Genomic DNA, 23,493 nt, shown 5'->3' on the forward strand with positions numbered 1-23,493 from the left:
TATGATATTTTAATATCATATATATTAAAATATTTGGGCCAAGAATAAACAGGAGCACATTTCCTTTCTATAGCTTTTTTTTATAATATTAGTAAACCTGTTTTAAATCTGTGTCACAGTGTGGAGGTGAAACAGAAGGGTTCAGAAAGAAACATTCCCTTTTAAAACAGTCATATGAGAGTAGTTTTGAGATCAGAGTTTTGACTAATATGTGTTTTCTTCATTCCCAAACTGGGACATTTGGCAATAATGGTCTCATAAATGAAATGAGAAAAGGAAGAATAATAGTAATTGAGATTGTTTTTTTTTAACCTTTAGAAATTATAGCTTGTTATGTTTACTTTAATATTCGAAGCTGATAGACATCCATTTATTGTTAATAGAGTATAAAGTTTTGAATAGAAGTATAGAACATTTTGAGGGAGATAGTATTGTGTGATGAGATAAGTATAGGTCTTGTTTAATAAAATATTTGTTGAATAAATAAGCACCTATTGTGTGCCAGACACTGTGCTAGACCCATATGAGCAACACGCACCTAACTGAGGCTTAAAGAACAGGAAGAGCCTTCCAGAAGTGACCACAAGAAGGATAAGCAGGAGTTTACCGAAGGAGACGGTTCAGGTTGAGTTAGATGTTAGGTATTCAGGACCAGGGAATAAAATTAATACAGTGAATATAGAGTGAGTGTGATGTTTTCCTGAGGGATGAGAAGGAGAAAGTGAAAAGAGGGTTGGGAGGGTTGTAGGCAGATCATAAAGTCCCTTATTTCAGGCCTTGGGGAACCATCAAAAAATTTTAGGAATCATTCTGATCACGTTTGCCATTTAACTGTTGTCTACAGCAGTGCTACTGAAATTATATCTGGTGAAGGACTGTAATTTAAATTGTCAATACTTAGCAGACTGATACTTTTGTAAAATACAATAAAAATGAATTACTAGAAAAATGAAATTTTAAAAAACCAGAAAACAAGGCCATTTTAAAAATTAGATCGAACAGACTTAAAGTTACTCTGTCAAGTTCTTCTATAAGTTTCTAAATGTATTTTGTCAAATTTCCTAGTCATGAACTATTTACGCTTTGGATACCTTTGCTGCAGAGGAGTAATCTCTTTGATCATGTGCCCCATCAGTACAGAATTCTAGAAACTCCCATGTGTGTATTTACTTTTAAATCATGCACATGTACTACTGTGCAGTTACACAGTGTACATTATAAACCATAAAATATAAATTAGAAAATAACAAGAGGTTATATAAGGCATTTAAATTTTTATTTTTAATAGTGTGAAAATATTTTATTGGCACTAAGACACTGTAGTGATCAGTGTAGTTGAACATCCTTTATTATAATTTTTGAGTGTCTTGGTTCATTCATGCAACAAATAGTGTGTTAAATCATCACATTGTATACCTTAAATATATACAATTTCTGTTTATCAGTTATACCTCAGTAAGGCTAGACATTTTTAAAAATAAAAATAGTTATCTAGGCCCTTTTCCAGGTGCTAAGTATATAGTAGACCATAAGATATACAAAACTTCCTGCTCTTATAGAGTCTTCATTCTAGTGGAGATTAACACTTTGTGCTATGGTGATTCAAAGGCCTGATTTTAGGTTCAGTCTGTTTTATATTTGCTTTAATGGATGTCATAGTTGAAATAGATGCATTATAAAGGTATATAGATCAGAATTGGAGAATTATGTTGTTGGTTGTATTTCCTTAATAATACTCAATTTTCAATTTTATCCGACTATTAAAGACAGATTTTTTAATGAAATTTGTCTTGCTAATTCCATTTTCCCAAATTTCAGTCATTTATTGCAAATTCATTAAAATGAGTTTTTTGCGTGCATGTTTTTAATAAATGTTTTCAAAATCCAATGACACTAGATTTAAAAAGGTTAGAAATTTACAATTGATGTTCAAGCAAGGTTATCTTTTAAAGTGGGCACATTTTGCACACTCACATTTAGAACAGTAAAAGCTTGCCAACTCCTGGTTTATCCATTCACTAATACCACACTGTCTGAATTACTGTAGTTTTATAGTAAGTCTTGGTATGCAATAGAGTAGAAGTCAGCAAATGCTTTCTTAAAGGGCCTAATATTAAACGTTGTAGGCCTTGCAAGCCACATGGTCTCTATTACAACTTTGTACTCACCTCAGCTGTTGTAAATAGAAAGCAGCCATAAACAATACATAAATAAGTGGAAGTGGCTATGTCCCAGTAAACCTTTATTTACAAAAAGAGCGTTTTGCTGTGAACCTAAAACTGCTCTTAAAAGATAGTCTATGAAACAGAAATGCAGAATGGAACAAACAGCATAACTTTTGTATTGTTTCTGCCATATACATAATCTGAATCTAATCTTCAGACAAAACCCAATTAAGGGACAGTCTATAAAATAATTGGCCAATAATCTTTCAAAATTGTCAAGTTCTTGAAAGTCAAAGAAAGTATGAGGAATTATTCCAGATTGAAGGAGAGACCAAAGAGGTGTGACAACTAAATTTAACACATGATTCTGACCTGGTACAGAAATCTTGGATAGGGTCTGAGGATTCTAATGTAGAAATGTGGTAATGTTTATTTCCCATGGTGTGATGGCTCTATTATGGTGTGTGGTAGATTGTCTGTTGGAAATAAACACAAAGGTGTTCAGGTGAGATAGAGCATCTTATTAGTAACTTATTCTCAAATGGCTCAGGGAAAAAACTTTGACATTGTACTTGCAACTTTTCTGTAAATTTGAGATTGTATCAACATTTTAGAAAATATGTATCATTAAAACTAAATAAGATAAACTTCTTACAGAAAAATAAAACAGGCAGCCTAGTTTACCAGCCCTTGCATACTTTGATGCTGTTCTTCAAAATTGCCTTGGACATTCTTGGCATCAGTATTTCCTGTACACATTTTAAAATTATCTTATCAATTTCCACAGAAAACCCTGCTGGCATTTTTGTTGTGATTGCAACAAAATCTATAGATAAATTTGGGGAGGATTAACATAATTACGATAATGTGTTTAATCCATAAACACGACCTAAAGCATTATGTAGGTCATCTTTAAATTTTCTCAGCAGTGTTTTATTGTTTTCTTTGTAAAGTCACATCCTCCAAAATGTCCGCCAAAGATCTTTGCCTCTTGCTATTCGCAACCTTGTGTATGGTTCTCTCATACGTTGAATAGGGCTGACCAAAATGATATTGTGTGACTTCTAAGACTAGGTCATAAAAGACATTGCAGCTTCTGACTTGTTCTCTTGGATTACTTATCTGGAGGAAGCCAGCTATCATGTTATGAGGACATTCAAGCAGCCCAGTGGAGAGACTCAGGCGGTGAAGAACTGAAGCTTCTTGACACAATAGCCATCTTGAAAGAATATCCTTCAACTCTCTTTAAGCCTTCAGATAACTGCAGTGAGCCATCTTGAAAGCATATCCTGCAACTCTCTTTAAACCTTCAGATGACTGCAGTCTGTCAACATCTTGACTCATGAAAGTCCTAGAATTAGAACCTAGCTAAGATGCTTAAGCTAATTAATAAATGTTATTTTAAGCTACTAAGTTATAGGGTAATTTATATGCAGCAGTAAATAACTAATACATTCATGTACATATTTTATTAAATTTAAAATTTTCCATTTTCAAATTCTATGTAATTTCATTTGTTTCTACCTTTCTTGTGGTAAAATACACATAACTTTTACCACCGCAACCATCATTAAGTGTACATTTTAGTAGTATTAAAAACATTCATATTATTGTGCAACCATCACCATTCATTCCCTTAACTCTTTAATCTTGTAAAACTGAAACTCTGTATTGTATTCATTAAACAGTAATTCCCCAGTCTCCTCTGGTAATTTCCTAGTAACCACCATTATACTTTGTCTTTTTTGATTTTGACTACTCTCAAGTACCTCAAACAAGTGGAATCATACAGTATTTTTTTTTTTTTTTTTTGTGGCTGGCTTATTTCAGATAGCATAATAACCTCAAGGTTCATCCATGTTGTAGCACATTGCATAATTTCCTTGCTTTTTAAGGCTGAGTAATATTCCATTGAATGTATATACAGCATTTTGCTTATCCTTTCAACTATCCACCAATACTTTGGTTGTTCCCATACTTTAGCTACTGTGAATAATACTGCTAGGAATATGGGTGTACAAATATCTCTTCAAGACCTTGCTTTTAATTCTTTTAGGTATATATCTAGAAGTGAAATTGATGAATCATATGGTAATTCTATTTTTAATTTCTTGAGGAATTACTTAACTGTTTCCCACAGTGGCTATACCATTTTACATCCCCACAAGCAGTGCACAAGGGTTCAAATCTCTGCATATCCTCCCCAACACTTTTCTGTGGTTTTGATTTTTGATAGTGGACATCCTAATGGATGTGAGGTAGTATCTCAAAGTTTTGATTTACATTTTCCTGATTAGTAATGTTGAACATCTTTTCATGTGCTTGTTGGCCATTCATTATCTTCTTTGGGGGAAATGTCTATTCAAGTTCTTTGCCCACTTTTTTTTTTCCTTTTTTTTCTTTGCCCATTTTTAAACCAGTTTGTTTTGTTGTTGTTTAGTCTTAGGACTTCTCTATATATTCTGGATATTAATGCCTTATCAGATATATTATTTATAGATATTTTCCATTTTATGAGTTTCCTTTTTACTTTATTGTTAGCAATTTCTTTTAAATTAAAAATTTTTTATTTTTCAGTTATAGTTGGTTTCAGGTGTACAGCATAGTGATTAGACATCTATATAACTCACAGTGATCACCTCAATAAATCTAGTGCCCCTCTGACACCATACGTAGTTATTAAAATATTATTGGCTATATTCTTTATTTATACTTTCTGTTTCCATGACTATTTTGTAACTACCCCTTTTCACCAACTTAATCCCTTCTTCCTTTTCACCAACCCTCCACAACCCTCTTCCCTCAGGTGACCCTCAAAATGTTCTATGTATCTATGAGTTTGTTTTTTCTCATTTGTTTATTTTGCTCTTTAGATTCCACATATACGTTCAATCATATGACATTGTCTTCCTCTCTGACTTATCCATCATGAAATATTTTTTTCCATCCCTTTACTTTTACTTCATGTCTGTCTTTCAATCTGAAGTGAGTCTCTTGTAGGCAACATATGTAAGGGTCTTGTTTTCTCATCCATTCAGCCACCCTATCTTTTGACTGGCACATTTAATTATTTTTCATTTGAAGTACTTGTTGATAGATATGTAGTTATAGCCATTCTTTGTTTAGATGTTTGATACATATTTTTTTTTTCTTCTTAAAGAAGTCTCTCCAGCATTTCCTATAATACTAGCTCTGTGGTGATGATGTCCTTTAGCTTTTTCTTGTTTGGGAAGCTGTCTGTCCTTCAATTCTAAATGATCACTTTGCTGGGTAAAGTAATCTTGGTTTTAGGTCCTGGGTTTTCATCACTTTGAATATTTTTTTGCCAAACCCTTCTGGCCTGTAAATTTTTTGTTGAGAAATTGGCTGAGCCTTATGGGAGCTCCCTTATATGTAACTAACTGTTTTTCTCCTGCTGCTTTGAAGGTTCTCTCTTTGAATTTAACCTTTGGCATTTTAATGATGTATCTTGGTGTGGGTTTCTTTGGGTGCATCTTTTTGGGACTCTCCGAACTTCTTGGGCTTGTATGTCTGTTTCCCTCACCAGGTTAGGGAAGTTTTCTGTCATTATTTCTTCATATAGGTTTTCAATTCTTTACTCTCTCTTCTCTTTCTGGTACCTCTATGATGCAAATGTTGTTACGCTTGACATTGTCCCAGAGGCTTCTTAAACTATCTTCATTTTTTTGGAATCTTTTTTCTTGTTGCTGTTCTGATGGGGTGTTTTCTGCTACCCCATCCTTGATGTCGCTGATTCGATCTTGCATTTCATCCACTCACTTGATTCCCTTTAATGCAGTGGTCCCCAACCTTTTTGGCACCAGGGACCGGTATTCCTATGAAAATCTAATGCCTGATGAGCCGAAGTGGAGCTGATGTGGTAATGATAGCGCTGGGAAGCAGCTGCAAATACAGATGAAACTTCTCATGCCTGCCCACTGCTTACTTCCTGCTGTATGACCCAGTTCCTAACAGGCCACATACCAGTACCGGTCCACAGCCCAGGGGTTGGGGACCTCTGCTCTAATGTACTCTTCATCTCAGATATTGTATTCTTCATTTAAAGTTCCTACTGAGTTCATCTATTCTTCCCCTAAGTTCCTTGAGCATCCTTAAAACCAGCGCTTTGAACTCTGCATCTAGTATGTTGCTTGTCTCCATTTTGGTGAATTCTTTTTCTGGAGCTTTGTTGTTCTTTCATGTACGATATGCTTCTTTGTCTCCCCATTTTGGCTGCCTCTCTGTGTCTGTTTCTGTGTATTAGGTAGGACTGCTAAGACTCCCAGTCTTAGTAGAGTGGTTCTATGTAGTAGGTGTGTTGTGGGGGCCCTTGGCCCAGACCTGGGAGGGGTCCAACTGCAGGCCAAGTTCAGCCGTAGCTGGGTACCTCCAGGGCCACCTGGTAAGGGTCACCAAGCAGTTCACAGGTGACTGCCACCCATGCTGGGCTTATAAATGCCTTGAGTCAGAAACCGAGGCCAGCTGCCACTGGTGCGGGGCTTGGGGCTGCTCAGCAAGAGGTACAGGGCACGCCGAGGCCAGATACTGCTTCTTTGAGTTTAATGAGCCTTTGAGAAATTTTACGAAAGTTCGCAGCAGAAGCCAAAGCAGTGGTTTGTGTGGAATAAATCACTGGAAGTGGTTTTGATGGGTCCACAAGTTGGTGGAAGCAGAGTCCCAGGGAATCCCCTGGGTGGAGCAACCCTTGTTATCCAGGTTAATGGTGGCTCAGGTATGGTAGCAGCTGCATCTGCAGGCTAGGAGGGGTGAGGGCTCAACAAAGGAACGATGGCTTCTGCCTGTACCTCTATCCAGGAGCCAGCTGCTGCTCCAGTCCTTGCCCTAGAGCCTGACAGTTCAGCACCACCCCATATGTCCCTGGCGCCCCTTGAGCAGTTGCTGCATCACTGGAGCTCAGAGTGAGCACGTCTGTCAGCAAGTAAGGCCAGGCGAGGGCCCTTTAAGAGGAAGGTCTCCGCTTCCTGCAGCCTCCAGCTCACTCAGCCCCAGCCTCTGCTGGTTTTCACAACCAGTATATATTGAAATATAATGTTATAAGTTAGGACCTTATTTCTAGCAATTTTGCTAAGTTCAGTTAATATTGATAACTTATTCTTTTGGAATATTGCCTATGAATAATCTCAGTTTTACTTTTTTCTATCCAGTCTTTTGCCTTTTATTTCTCGTTCTTGCCTTACTGCACTGATTAGAATCTCCAGGACATTATTGACTGGAAGTGATGAGAGTAAACATTCTTGTCTTATCCCTTACCTCATAGGGTAACATTTACTGTTTCACTTGTAAAGTTTTTGTAAATATTATTTATCAGTTCAAAGAGCTTTCCTTCCATTTCTAGTTTGCTAAGGATTTTCTCATGAGTGAATATTGAATTTTATCAGATACATTTTTTGCATTTGTTGAGATGATTTCTCCCCTTTTGTGAATTACATTGTATAAACCAACCTTGCATTCTTTTTTTTAGAACTAAAATGTCATTTATTAATTGGAAAAATTTCACTTTCTTCCTTTTGTAGGTGGTCCATATAATCAACTAAAAAGTTAGAAAACAGAACCTAATTACAATGTATTTGTGTAAAACAGATTACTTTTCTCTTTAATTATATCTTTTACATTTAACAAACAGACTTTAATTTGGTCCAAAATTTCAGACACTTGGCTTGACCATGTGAAGTTAAGGTACAAACAGGTGGCTTAGAATTCTTACCTGTTTATTTCCTGAATCCTGAAAAGTTATGTGTTTAACTGGTAGTGTGTGATGAATATTCAGTGAATGCTTCTGGATGGGCCGTTGTGATTTGCAGCTCAGAAAGAGGCTATAATGAAAGGCCAAAGTGATTGATGCAGTTCTCGCATCAGCCAGAGTATAAGTGATTGGTTGTAGTGAAACTCTGTTCCAGTCTCCAGTAAGCCTCTTCTGTGCGTTCCCAGTTGTAGGACTTCTGTTCCGCTAGATTTCAGGCAACTCCCAATGATGGTTGTTCTGTAGTTTAGCTGTAATTTTAATGTGGTTGTGAGAGGAGGCAAGCACAGCATTTACCAACTCTGCTATCTTGACCAGAAGCGCAACCTTGCATTCTTGAGTAAATCCAGTTAGATCACAGTGTATTGACTTTTTAATATATCATTAGGTTTGGTCTGCTGATACTTTAATGGGTTTACATCTCTGTTCATGAGAGATTGGTCTATAATTTTCTTTGTCATTTTCAGATTTCATATCAAGATTATCTTGGAGTCACAAAATGAATGGGAATATGATCCCTCTTTTTCATATTTTAAAGGTCTCGTTTTTATAAATTGAACCATATTAATTATATCATAATATTTTGTGCATTTCCAGTTCACTGTTGTTATGGTAGCTGTAAATTATGCAGAAAATAAATTTCAAATATGTTACCTCTGTCTGCTTACCCTAGAATCCTTCTTTTCTTCATTCAAATAGCTCCATCAGTGATATGTTTGCATAATTTTTTCATGTCATGCATTGTTTTTATAAAAGAAGTAATTTGCTTTTGAAGATTAGAAATGTGCACATACAAGCTCTAATATTTCCCATTATCTAGTGCCTCATCTTATATTCATCCTGGGGTGCATATAAGCCTGCTCTCGAGATCACTTTTTTAGAGACTATATTAGAAGTGGTCAAGCTATGACACTAGGATAATGACTCATGGAATAATCCAGGCTGATATGATGATGTCCCAAATTGAGTCAGGGGGGTTGAAAAAAACAGCTGGATTTGAAGTACTAAGGAGGTGGGATGTATTAAGACATAAACAATTAATTGTACATGAAAAGTTAAAGAGGAGACATCAAGAATAACTGAAGTTTCTGGTGTAAGTACCTGAGCCTGAGTGGATGGTGATGCAAGCCATTCATTGAAATGGGGAACATAGGAGAAATAACAGGTCGTTGTAGTCATTTTGAGTTTGAGTTGTATGTGAATATTCAAGATATAAGCAGTAGCAGTTGGAAACAAGATGGGCTGTATTCACATCTTCGCTCAGCTGATTATTAATATCAAAGATACATCATCCCTTGTGCAGTCTTATGAATCTTGTTTTTTTCTTTTGATACCTGCCTGCCTAATAGCATCATTTTGATAAATACTGTGAAGTTTTAGAACACAATAGGCATTCATCCACAAATTTTAGCTTCCTTTCCTTTAAAAATAATCAGAAATATCTATTATTTATATTAAGAACTTAACAGCTTATGAGCAGTTTCTTTCTAGTAGGAAATCTACACAGCCTCTGCCATTATGGGGCTTATTCTATGAATTCCTGAAGTATCCTTCATAATGACCTGTGACTCAGCTATGAAGATGATTTTTGTAAACATAGTAGAGGTAAAGTCCAGCTAGTTGTCTATCTGATCAAAAGGTTCCTTTGGTATCTGTGGCTATCCCATCTGTTGTTTCCTTATAACTAAAACTTCTGGCATATGGTACATTGGAAATGGTATAGGTTTGGAGTTTCATAGACCTGTATTTGAATTCTAACTGAGCCATTTATTAACTGTGTGATCTTGGACATGTTATATAAATTTGGGGTGCTCATTTGCATGCTCTATTAACAAAAAACCTAAACAAAGAATGGAATTTCCTACCTACCTTCCAGTGTTTTTGTTGAAGACTAGAAGATAACTTTTCAATACCTAACAAAGTCTTGGACATTTTAAGCCCTTAAATAAGTGTTTGTTTCACTTCTGTGTCACAGGCTGATCAGCTGATTTGACACTTCTCCTATATAGCATGACATTTTTTCCAGGAAGTCAGACTTGTACTTCCCTATCAACACACCTTTATAGAGGCTGTGGTCAGATCCTGTGGTTTGAGGAGCATCTGTCATCGCATAAGCCTCTGAAGTCATATGCAAAGTTTGAAGTTTGTAGGTTTTAAAGGTGTCCAAGTTTCCTGGTTCAATTCTTATTTTACAGCTCTGAAAACCATGATCATTAGAGGTCAGTAAGTTAGAAAAGCTAGTCTTTTTGTGGCAGAATCTAGGTCCATTGACTCACATTCTAGTCTTTTTACTATAAATTATCAGGGGCTTTGATTATGTTTAAAAAACACTATGAAAATGGGAAATGAGAAAAAAGATATACACAATTTGTTTTGCCAATAAGTTTCCCAGGAACTTAGAAATTATTTTTTGTCTCTTTTTACAGTTAACTCATTCATTCAACAGATATTTCTTAAGGATTTACTATGAGTCAGGTACTAAACAAAGAAAAATTTCTGCCCTCGTGAATGTCACATTCTACAGGGAGGAGTCCTAAAGGATGTGAGGCAGTAAGCCTTGTGTTAATCTTCTAGTAAAAGGAATGGCAAGATAATTTGGGATTTATAGACCATTTTAAGGCTTCTATTCCTAGTAACATGGGACGTCTTCTCAAGAGTTAATATATTTTGATGGTAGAGCTCGCAAATTTGCCAGCAGATCAGATTTTGCCTGTGAAAGAAGAGTTAAGAGTGATCCAGGGTTTTGGCCTGAGTAACACGAAGAATGGGGTGGCCATTTACTGATGAGGAGAAAGCTGAGAGAGAGGCACATTGAGGTAGGTGAAATTAGGAGTTGAGTTTTGGACAGTTTGGAGTTTGAACAGTTAAGTTTGGAACATTTGTTAGGTAGCCAATTGAAGATGATGAGTATACAGTTGAATATAGGTCTGGTGTTCAAGGGAGAGATGAAATCTGAAAGTATAAATTTTACTGTCATCCCATAAAGAAGTATACAGAGCAACCCATGATGAGAATGAATATAGATAGAAAAAAGAGTCCAAGCCAACCCCTGAGAGACCCAAGCATTTAGAATGAGAGAGAAATAGAAAAGGAGCAACCATGGAGATTTGAGGAAAAACCAAGTGGTTGTGGTATCCTGGAAATCAAAGAAAGTATTTTAAGAGGGAGTGATGGTCTTGGTTAACTGCTGCTAAGTAAAGTATAATGAACCCTGAGAAATTATGATTGGATTTAGTGATATGAAGATCATTGAGGACCTTAACAAAAGCCAGATAAGACTAGATTTGGAAGAGGAGGAGAGGAACAAAATTAGATGTAGTGAGTTCCAGGAATGGAACCATGTTTGAGAGTTTTTGTTTTTGTTTTTGTTTTTTAAGATAGAAATAACAAGTTTGCATCTAATAGAGAAGGAGAAATTGATGCATGGTGGCACATGGGGGAATTTCCAGAGCAATATCTGTTGATTTTCCTAGAGGGGATGGATCTATTGAAGGAGGCAGAGTTGAGTATTTGCTACAGAGAAGCCTAAAATATTTACTGTCTGGCTCTTTTTAGGAGTTTGCCGACCTTAGATTTATGGTAACCAAAAGAGAAGATGGGATGAAATATGAGTAGGAGAGGGGAAGAACTAGAAGGCAGCTCTAGGGAACTGAACATTTTGAAAAGGTATTCAAATATCATTTGTGGTTTGGGTCAGACAAGATAGGAAATCAGAATCTTGAATTGAAAGCAAAATGAGTTTTGGCCTAGGTACTTTTTCCAAAGCTAGAAGCTAACTGAGTAGTTAGCTATTACTATGTTACAAATTGCCTCAATCTTAGCTTAAAACAAACAGTTATTATGTTAGTTTCTGGGGAATTGGAAACAGCTTACCTGTATGGTTCTGACTCAGTCTCTCATAAGGCTAGAATTGCCATCATCTGAGACTTGGCTAGGTCTAGAGGGTCAGCTTCCTATCTCACTCACAGGGCAGGAGGCTTCAATTCCTTGCCACATAGGTTTCTCTCATAGGACTGCTCACAACATGGTTTCCCCTATAAAGAGACAGAGTGCCTAGAACAGAAGCCACAGTCTTTTATAACCTAATCTCAGAAGTGACATGCCTTCAATTCTGCTGTATTACATTTGTCACACAGATCAAGGCTGGTACAATATAGGGGTGATTTCAGAAGTGTGGGGATCATTGGGAGCCATCTTGAAGTCTAGCTACCACAGACCCACTTGAATGTCTACAAAATTGAGAGTGACCTTGTGTACGTCCAGCTTTGCCATGTAACCATTGTTTTCATAATTGGCCCATAACAGCTATTTGTGACAGTTTGATTACATTAAAGCCCAACTGCACATTTTAAATATTTTTTCTTGTTTACTAAGCTTTTTTTTCTGATTACAAAAGTGATTATATTCATGGTATAAAACTGGAATACAGAAAAGACTGGAATAAACAAAAAACTCTAGAAATTAAACATTTTTCACATTCTTGTTTAGATTACTCTTACTTAAATTTTATTTTGCTATATAATGTTTTTCTTGTTTGAACTAATGCATTTCTCTTTAAGAGTTTATACAGAAATCTATTTGTAAACTGTTTTCACATATTTCGTGAACATTTTTCAATGTCATTTAGTACTCACTAATTTTTTTAATAATTGTTTTATAATCCATTGTATGATATGCATAATTTAATCCTTCATTTATTATTATTATTATTATTATTATTACTATTACAAGAAATATTCTTGCCATTAATTCTCTATGCACAACCATGATTATGACAGCCTTTTAAAAAAAAACAAATATCAGTTCTTGCTAATAATTCGCATACAAGTTCATCCAAAGCAGTAACTAAGTAGAAGCTTTGTAACATTTATATTAGTTCCCAGCTAGGACCATGGCGGCATTTCTGTGTTGAGGGTTCGTAAACGTCATTGGTTCCAAAGGGGCCTAGAATATTCATGTCCTCAGTGAATTTGCAGATATAGTCGAGTCACTATAAACATATCTTACATAAACCTGTTGTGTTGGATATAAGAACGTAGCACATCTAATATCCCTCAAACTCCTAAGCCTCATAATACATATATAAAGTAAGAAAAAAAATGTTTGGCAGAGATTTCCCACCTGCTATAGTGATTTTAGTAAATGACTTATCAGAAGATTGAATTTCTGTCTAGTCAAATGTTATATAACATTGACATGGTTGTATTTAAGAAAATTGCATGAAGTATCAGCTCAACTTAGCAAAATTCTCTTTGACAATTCTATTTTATTTTTTTCAGGGGCTATTTTTGAAAACGAGTCTCGTAAAAGCACACTTAGCATCTAAGACCAGTGTTCAATTTATCCATAATACATAATGCATTGTAACTCCAGATAATACAACATAGCATTATCAGATGGGGGGGCAGTTTCTCTCTTTTGCTGGCTCTCCTTTCCCTGACCATCTCCTCAATCAGCAATTCTTAACTGGGGTTCCTATTCTTCCTGGGAGAATGTCTCAGAATTTTACCCATACTATTCTCTGTTAACCTTTCTTGGTACCATTGTTCAACTACATATAAATGCACTTTACTTATTATCATTTAAGCCATACTTACCTATACTGTCCACAAATATTTTATTAGTAGAAATTGAAAAATGTGTCAGATCAAAGTATAAGGTTTAAGGGGAGAAGAATGAAAAAGGAAATGAGCAGGAGCAAATAATATAGAGAGACAGTATTAAGGAATTTAGATTTTAACCTAAGAGCAATGTGGAGTCGTTGAAGAATTTTAAGTAAGCCATGTGAAAATAATTTTACTTTTTATTGTGATACTTACATGAATGACAGGCAATATTCATAATAAGGGGTTTCATATGCATTCCTTTACTATTTTAGTTAGTATATAGTGTTTTGAAGTGGCAGGGTTAAAATCTTCATTCTGGTATCTTCAGTTGTTCCCATGCTTGGTATATATTTACATCCTATCAACTGAAATATTATTAGCAATTCAAAGTTAAGAACTACCAGAATTTTCTTGCTTCTGATTATTTCTTGGATTTATGAGAATGACAGCTATATTTAGGCCTAAGAATTTAGACGATTGGACTTAAACAAGCCTCATCTATTCATGCGTGTTGTTTCTCAGTATAAAATCTTGTAAAATAGCATGTAAGAGCTTTAATATTTTATTTTTCTTCTCTTCGAATCTTTACAGTCAAGGTTTACTAATCAAGAATTAGTTGTGATTCTCTTTGAGATCACTACTGATTCTTGATGACAGCAAGAACCCAGAAAGGAAGAAATGTGATTTATGAGAAACAGCCAATTATCTAGCAACCAGAATCCTTTGTTGTTAGAGTCTATTGTAACAAGTCTCTTTGTCGTCATACAGCACCTGTCACTGTGTAACCAAGACCGTGTTTTTGAATACTTGGCATAACATGACACTACTAGATCACATTGAGGCCAGTCCCTCAGGAGGTTAAACTCAGACTCTGTTGGTTAAACTCAGTCTTCCAGTATGATGGATTGGTTAATGTGAAAGCCTATAAATGGGTACCAGTTACTAAGTAAAACAAACATACTCAGCCCATCCCTTGACCTGAACTCTAAATTTAGAGGTAGAGTGAAAGAATTGAGAGTAAGGGATATTATATTGGCATCAAAAGTCATTTATTTGCAAATACACAGGGATTTCACATCTGATCTAACTACACTGGCCACAGGTACATAGAATCTGCCTGAGTCAGTTCCAGTTTTAACTCTACCTCAACTTACTGTGGAATTTCTTGTGACTTTCCTCAATCCCTATTTCCTCACATGAAAAATGAGAGAATTGGATTATTTTAAGACTACCTTCTGTAGTTCTTTAGGTGCTTTATATTTACTTAACTTAAAAAATACTTTGCAGTGAAATTTCTAGGTAAAAATGAAAGTAACTTGAAATCATATCACATGTAAAATTGGAAGAAATAGACTAGTATACTTAAAGCTATTGTATGAGGTCCCCAAGAATATCTCACTTTCTGTGGGGCCTGGACTTTCCAAATATTATCTGTTTCATCATCAGATTGTCCTCTCTATATTAGTCGAAGCTTAGAAGCCTCAAATGAGATGCTACAACTTTGCTTCTGACCACTAGTTTGAATTTAGGCACATGTGTTTAATGTTTTAACTTTAAATGTATGATTGGCTTTTAGTGATCGAAAAGATTGGAGGTTTACTTGTGCATCAGCTTGCTGCTCAGCCTGTGATTCCTGATCATTCCTCATGAGCCATGACTATATCCAGTAAGTCCCTTAAAGAGAGAACACTCTTCTTGCTCACTCTCTCCCACCTCACCACCACCCTCCACCCCCCGCCCCCAGAGTAATGGGATGTGCATTCTAATTCTAGTCCATATTCTTGCTGTTAGACATATTGGAAATGATTGAGGAGAGTTGTCCTTTCCTTGACCCCATAGAAAATTACTAAATGTGAGTCTTGTTTTAAATTGATGTTCTCCGGTCTCTTCTCCTGCCTTCATCAGTCTGTCTGTAACCCCAGTGTTCTTTATCCCAAACATAACAATATTTTGCCCAGTTGCATCATCCCTGACTCAGCTCCTCCACTCTATCAATTCCTTCTTTGTCTCCCTTACCTCCCCATACAAAGTCCAGGTTTATTTTTACTTACCTTTTGCCTAGTGTTGTCAAATTTCAACAACAGATATGAAGAGCTTAGTACCTGGTACAAAGTAAATGTTAGTCGTTTTTAAACTTGGCCACTTTCTATTAGATGAACCATACAAAATTACTGTTTTTATGTGTGAAAAACAGATCTCATGTTGTCAATTTCATATGATTCAACTTTATAGATATACAGAGAGATAGTTCTTAAGCCAGATGCAAATTAGAATTATCTAGGCAGCATTTTATGAAATATATACATACACTGTACCCATCCTTGCCCAGTGAATCAGTACTCAGTCTTGGGAAGAAAAATCTAGAGTGCTACAAGATGTTTTTATGATTTTCAGAGAATTTCCAAGTCATTTTCTTCTAGTTTATCTCTCATGAAACTTAAACTTAGGATTTTGTGCTTTTCAAATACACTTTTGCCTTTGCATGAAAAAGAGAATTAAGAGTAGTAAGCAAGCCACAGTTTAATTAATATTAATTTACCTTGACTCAGTTGACTTACAGTGCAGCTTATGTACATGATTTATAATTTTAATATAGCCAAAAGAAAATGAAGGGAATTTCTTTGAACAGTAGCTGTCTCCCTTCACTGGTAATTTGTGTGTTGTGTTCTTAGCGAGATTTGAAATCTCTGGGTAAGTGGGCTCTAAATAAGCCCAAAATTATGGGCATAATTTTTTTTCTTAGTTCATTGGCAGCTGTAGGTAAGAATCTTAAAATCCAGAAAAGAGAATGAGCTTTTTATCTACCTCCCACTATCATGTTCACTCTAAATTTACATTCTGTTTTTTCCTAGCTGTTTAATCTAATTTGCATTCCTTAAAAATGAGGCATATGTACTTTTGTTTAACTCAGAAAAAAATTTTATCAGGAAAGAATATTGAATTGTATCTAATATCTTTTTATGTCATTTACATGGCTTTTCTCATTGGGCCTATTCCTGTTATTATATTATAGCATTCTTAAGCTATCATTTCTGGGATAAAACACAACTATAATGGATCTTTTTTTTTTCAAAGAAGTAAAATTCAGGTGTTTGTATTTTGTGGAACTTGTGTGTTCATTAATGAAATTGTAATATGGCTTTTGGGAGGGATATGATTATTGCTGTTTTGGTATCATTGGCTTTTATTACTCAAATAAAATGATTGGGTAGCTTTTCTGTGCTACCCATAAAAATAACCTTTTTATGTTTAAAAGAAATTGCCTCTAAAATTGGGCCCCAAGCTTAGTAGAAAGATCATTCTTATCAGTTTCTTTCATAGTGGTCATAAAGTTTAGATGGTAAATGCTTAGGATCTGGATTTTTTAAAATCCTTATTCTATACCAACCACGTGATTTGGGCATTTTTAAAAAGGTTATATGGCTCAGTTTTCTCATCTGTAAAATGTAGATAATAGTTATATAAAGTCTTGGGAGTCTCGTAAGATAATCAAGTAGTATGACATGGAGCAAACACTCAAGAAATTAAATGAAAATATTTTCTTGTGTTATTCTCCTTTCTCCAGGATAAATCTTATTTTTCTTTTTATCTGCTTTCCTTAGAATTTTTCTCCCAGCTTCTTCAACCATATGATTGGTTGAATACTTTGTGTAAAATAGTCTTATAGAAGATCAAAATTCAAAAATATTAACACTAGGTGATAGAACCATACAGGTGACTTTTCCCCCTCTTCTCTTTACTCTCTACATTATATAGATGAGCACCTCTTACTTGTATAATCATGAAAAATTGTTGAGGGAAGAAGGGGCTCAAGTCCCATGCGTGCATGCAAGTATATAAGGAAGAATAGGGGTAAGGATAGTGATCGACGTTAATGATAAGATTAAGAGTTCTCAGCAGCATTCAAGATAGCCCTTGAAATTACCTGGTAAACAAATTTGCATTGAAGAATTATTCGATAATATTTAAGTTGCCATTAAACATAAGTTTAGGTCATGTATTTCTTATATTGTCAGAGGAAGTTTTTAATTTAAAAAGTAATGTTTTCTGTACATTTGCTTACAGTAAGCTTTTTATTTATAGTACATAACAAGAGGTTAACCTGACTGGATAGATCAAGTCAGAATTTCAAAGTGTATATATTCTTTCTTTCTGTTTTTTTGAAGGGCTCCATGTTATTTCTTAAAAAGAATTGGCTATTGAGCCACAATTCCACAAAATTCCACTCAGCAGGTGGTCTGTAAAAAAGAGCTATAGTAAAGGATAGTTGGCACAAAGAGAATTTTTTTGTTGCTGTAGAGTTTACCTTTAGCTTTAAATTCTTGATTTGTAAAAATAGTTCAGTACTTAATTTGCAGGGCTGTGACTGATCAATATGTCCCCTTACAAATTTTCAGTTGTAGCTAACATATCTCAATAATGTAAAGGAAACATTTTTTAAAAATTGTCTCAGCCCTTCTTTGTAGAATGACTACTGGCTCTCCTTTCTCTCCTCTCCAACTTGTACCTGACTCCCACTCCCTTTTTATGCCAGATGCTGCCTAATCTTATCTTATTTTAAATTTATGATTCTTTGGTCACTCACATCAGGAAACTGATTTATTCTTAAAACTGGTACTAAATAAATATATTCTTTAAAACTCAGGCTTATTTTAATTAGATGTCTTTAATTGAGATTTTCACGGTTTCTAAATTTGAAATTTTGGGGATTCCAAATCAAGTCAGTTTAGGATTTTAACTCATTTACAGTGAAGGTCAGTAATCTAAATTCATATATCTAACTCCTTTGTATCCCCAACTCCCGGTGAAATGACAGAGGAAAAAGATTTTACAGACAGAATTTTGTGAATTCATAACAGCACTGAGACTGGAAACAGTGACTGTCAGCAAAGCAGAGACTTTCCAGGCTCCAGAAAACAAAATAAATGGCATTGATAGATGAATCAGGGTGGAGGAAGCCTCTGCCCAGCACACCCACACGGGAAGGCCGCAAGTGGAATCCTGGAGAGGCTTTAAGCTCAAGTCAATAAGAACAGAGCAGAAGAGATGATAGGACATAATTTTATTTAAAAGAGGGTGTATTAAGAGCTAACTGGATATTCTACCCATACACCCAACCCATACAAAGATTGCAACATTGATTCCCATGCTGATTTTGGAAATCTACTTTCAAAAAAATTGTTTTTAAACTCTCAGCCTAAAGAGGACTGGGAGTTCTAATGACAGAGTTAGTGACCCACGGTATATGTCTTTGTTTTGGTATTTGAAGAAAGATCCACCCTATCAACCTGTTCCTTGCCCTTGAGCCCTGAAGGGAAGCATGTTCATTAAAATGCCAATGAACACAAAGTCTGTTACCTCTCCCGATCTGGTATGGGAAACAAGTATACCCAGCAATGGAGGAAACCTGCTACAGTGGACTGGGAAAGCAGGAAGAAAGAAAGCCTAGCCAATGGTGACATGAAATTATACAAAATGTAATACAGGATACTATTGCCAGATTAGTAAAGGTTTCGAATTAACAGTTCACAAAGTAAATACATGGAAAAAATGTTCACCCTTTTTATGTAATCATATCAAAAATCAGATTTTTAAAAAATATTGTTAGTATGAATGTTGTGAACAATTGCACTTTTGAAAAGCAGTTGGACCATGTGCTTAATAAACTTTAAACCACTCATTCATTTTCTTTTCTTACATTCTGCTTCATGGAAAGCATTTTAAATGTAGAAATAGAAGGTCATTCATTATAATAGTGAATAATTCTAAACTCTAATGTCTAATAATTCTAAACTCTAATAATTCTAGCTCTAATGTCTTATTACAGGATTTGGTAAGTAAGCTGCTCTTCATCTATAGGATGATATATCAAATAGCCATTAAAAATTGCAGCTATGAAATCGACAAAACGACATAGAAAATAAAGTATAACTTAAATGAAAAGTTATGCAAAAGGCAAGCTTGTCTGTTACAACTTAATAATTCCCCCCACATCTCTGTACTTGATCTTAAGATCCTTGAAGTCAGCAGTTTTGACTTGCTCATCCATGTACCCACCCACCACCCTGTCCCAATGCCCAGCACACTATTTGACTCACAATAAATATATGTTGACTCAGAAAATAGGCATAGGAAAAAGAAACAAAGGAAATCCAAAAGCAAACTAAAAGATTAGAAAAGCCACTATACAAAGAGAGAGCTAACTTAGTAGTGATACACACATTAAAAAATGGGATTTAGACATCCAGGTGAACAAAGCTCCCAAGATGCAGCACAGAATTTACAGAGCTCATGGACGGATTAACCCTTACATGAGCTCTCCTTGCCTCATTGAGATGATCCTTACTGAAAAAGAGCAGATTGTTCCTAAACCAGAAAAGGAGGTTGCACAGAAGAAAAAGATCCCAGAAGAAACTGAAGAAACAAAATATTATGGCCCAGGAGTAAATTTAGCATCACATAAATGCTAATAAAAGTAAAACTAAAAAAAAAAAAAAGCATCTTCATATATACTTAGATTTTTAAAAAATATTTGGTTTGCTAATGACTTCTGTTAAACTTTTTGTCAGCATTCTAATATGTGTGTTAATATAACTCTTAGTTGAATAATTTTTAAGCTAGATCATTCATGCATGGTTAATCCAGTTTTTTTTCCAGTTATATTAAATTAGCAAAACTTTCATAGACAATATCAAATTCATAAAGATATCAATTAGAGAAACTATTTATATAGACTTAGTTTATAGGTCTTACACAGTAAAACCTAAAGCAGATATGAATTATACTTTTTTATTAACTTGATGAAGCATCAGGTTTTGAATATTTCTTCATCCAATTTTGTAGCCTAATTCAGTAATAACCTTTTATTTATTTAATTTCCAGATAGGTTTTATAGTCACATAGTTTAAAATTCAAGGACGTGGTTCCATAGTGTAGCGGTTAGCACGTCTGCTTTACACACAGAAGGTCCTGGGTTCGCGCTCCAGTGGAGCCACGCTCCATGATCTACGTCCATGCCACCCTGATCAAGCCCGATGTCTGATCTTGGAAGCTAAGCAGGGTCGGGCCTGGTTAGTACTTGGATGAGAGACCACCTAGGAAGACCAGGTGCTGTAGGCATAAATAATAATAATAAATAATAAAAATAATTTAAAAAATAAAATTCCACCTAGGAAGACCAGGTGCTGTAGGCATAAATAATAATAATAAATAATAAAAATAATTTAAAAAATAAAATTTAAAAGATTACTGTTATGTATCCTTCCAGGGTTAGCATAGGAATACAGAAGCAAAATGTATATTCTTTACAATAAATAATTATTAAATGTTTTCCTAAACAACAAAATCTATTTTAAAAGCACATTTAAGAGTTTAAGACACATGTTAAAATAGCTGTAAATAGTAGTTTATCTTTCACCTTTCAAGTTCCACCCTTTACTTATTTTTCAGCATTGCTCAAGTTAAGTCATAATGTGGTGGCAAAACCATTGGGGCCAAGATTAAGAAAACTGCTTATCCTTAAGCTATACTGTACTTAGATGCTTTTAAAATATTTTGATCTGTTAAAAGATCAATACTGGTTTCCATCATTTCCTTTCATTAACTCTTCTCACCACCCACACTCCCTAAAAGAAAAGCTGCTTGTTCCTCTTTTCCTTACTCATATCCACTCAAGCCAGATAGTTGGGTAATTTGGCTTGAATTTTCCCTTTCCTTCACCCCTCACATCTAATCTCTTCCCAGATTTGGTTGACTTTTTCCTTAATAGCTCTTGAATTCATCCACATTTCCTCCTTAGTCCAAACCCAAGTCATCATTGTCCTGTAGCCTTCCAGATGTTCTCTCTGCCTTCTGAGTCATAATTTCTCACTTAAAAATTGGTGGTTCTCCATTGCTCTGAGGATAAAATCTTAATTCCTGGTATGTAAAGTTCTGTTTCTGGTTTTTGTTGTTGTTGTTGTTTTTTACTTTTTATAGCTTTATCGCTCACCATCACCCCCAGGTGAACGTGGTCTGCCGATTTTTGTTTTTCAAGTCTTAGCTTAGCCATCACTTCTTCATGAGTTCTGGAAATTTTTTGTTAGTTTTAACTGTGGTGAGGGCCTTACCTTTGTGTTGCTGGTAATTTGCACTGACTGGGGGCCGATTATATTGTATATAAAGGTAAAGTCTTCTGAAGATAGCTGAATGTTTATATTACCCATACTTAATATGTATATTTGAACATCTTACATGTGTTATTTTATTCATCTTAGCATTATGTTTACAAACAAGCTGAGTCCCAAGGAGATAAATTTAAGCCTTTGTGATTGTTAAGTCTTTACTTTGATGTCTGACAGGCTGTCTGGCAAGTCATACAAATAAATTTTTATTATGCAGACAAGGCAAAATGTTAAGCCATCATTAAACAGTTTTCAACTACTGTACCCTTAAGACAGAATAGTACTTTCCTTAGTTCAGTCTTTGTTATAATTTTGTGTTCTCCTTATTTAGTGCAGTTTGGATAATTAGAAAATATTAAGTTGTTACATTTCAAAAGTAAACATCGTCTCAGGGACTTTCGGACTTTGCATGTTGCTCCTATAGAGCTTGATTGCATGCTTTAAAATGATGAAAATTATTCTATATCTTGATTGTTTTGGTGGTTACATGACTATACATTTATCAAAACTCATTAAAAGGTTGATTTTATTGTATATAAATCAACCTGCCTTCAAAGAAAAAGTTAAAGCAAGTTTTCAACATCAGAAATTCTCTTCACAGATTAAGGGTAAAGAATACTCTAGGAGGTAGATCAGATGACTCCAAAGTCTTTGAACCATTATTTTTTATCATGAAGAAATTTTATCTATTAATAATTAATACTTTTTTCATTATCGAGATCTTGTGCCTCTACCAATATACCATCTTCTTGTCCCAAGAGCAGGACCTATCTTGATTTACTCAAGTCACCCTTTATGTTATCTGAGTATCATTATTATCTTCATGTATATCTATATAGTTTGTATTAGTTTTATTCTTAGTATATACTCTGTATTATATTTATTTTTATATAATGTATTGATTATATGTTTTTTACATATTATATATTGATTATAATATATCGGTTACCCTTTAAATCTCTTGTTGATAGCAATTTTTCAGTTGATTCCTTTGGCCCAAGTATAAAATAATATCTGTGTGTAATGCTCATTTGCCTCCTTCCTTCTCTTTCTAATACCATCAGATACTACTTCCAGCACAATGTTAAATAAAAGTGAAGATGGTGGGCATTCTTATCTTACTCCTGACATTGATGAGAATGCTTTTATTTCATCATTAAGCATGATATTTTTATGGTTTGGGTTTTTAGATAGCCAGTTTTTGTGTGTATTAAGTGAATACCAGTAAATTTCTACTTTATTTAAGGATTTTTTTAAGCAGTAGACTTTGAATTTTATCAACTATCATTCCAGATCCTATAGAGATAATATGATTTTTCTATTAATACCAATAATTATATTGACTTCCTAAAATATAAAGCCATTATTGCATATCTGAATTGCACCTGGTCACTTTGGTTTATATGGTAACATTTTTTTTATTTAGAATTTTCACACTATTTTCACAAGTCAGTCAATCTACTTTTCTTTTAGCCTCTCTTTGTTAGGACTTTATATCAGTGTGAACCCAGCTCTCTAAAAAGAATTTGGAAGCTTTCTCTATGCTCTAGAATATTAAATAGTATTGATAATACACCTGTTCTTTGAATGTTTGGAAAAATATACCTGTACCTGGTAATAAACCTAAATAATCATAAATCTCTTTTAAAATAGAATTGTGTATATTGCTTTCTTGGTCAAGTATATTCTAACTCTTCTAAAATTGTTCATTTTAGACTAAATTCCTCTTTGTTTTTATCGAGCAGTTATTCTTAATACACATAGGGAGTGTCATGTGTGAAATTTTTTATATGAAATAC

General features: G+C 34.7%; 1 protein-coding gene and 1 pseudogene across 2 annotated transcripts in view; both read left to right on the forward strand.

The window, feature by feature from the left end:
- Positions 1-23,493, forward strand: part of RALA (RAS like proto-oncogene A) — a 67,342-nt gene that overhangs the window by 22,097 nt on the left and 21,752 nt on the right. The window contains exon 1 of one of the 2 annotated variants that reach the window (XM_011376699.2): positions 15,109-15,198. The exons of the other annotated variant lie outside the window; for it this stretch is intronic. The gene's annotated coding sequence lies outside the window, so the exon portion shown is untranslated. Of the gene's footprint in view, positions 1-15,108; positions 15,199-23,493 lie in introns of those variants that run through there. 2 annotated transcript variants of the gene reach the window in all.
- LOC111730166 lies at positions 20,536-20,651 on the forward strand (annotated as a pseudogene).

This window comes from Pteropus vampyrus, unplaced genomic scaffold (assembly GCF_000151845.1).
Source record: "Pteropus vampyrus isolate Shadow unplaced genomic scaffold, Pvam_2.0 Scaffold302, whole genome shotgun sequence".
NCBI lineage: Eukaryota > Metazoa > Chordata > Mammalia > Chiroptera > Pteropodidae > Pteropus > Pteropus vampyrus.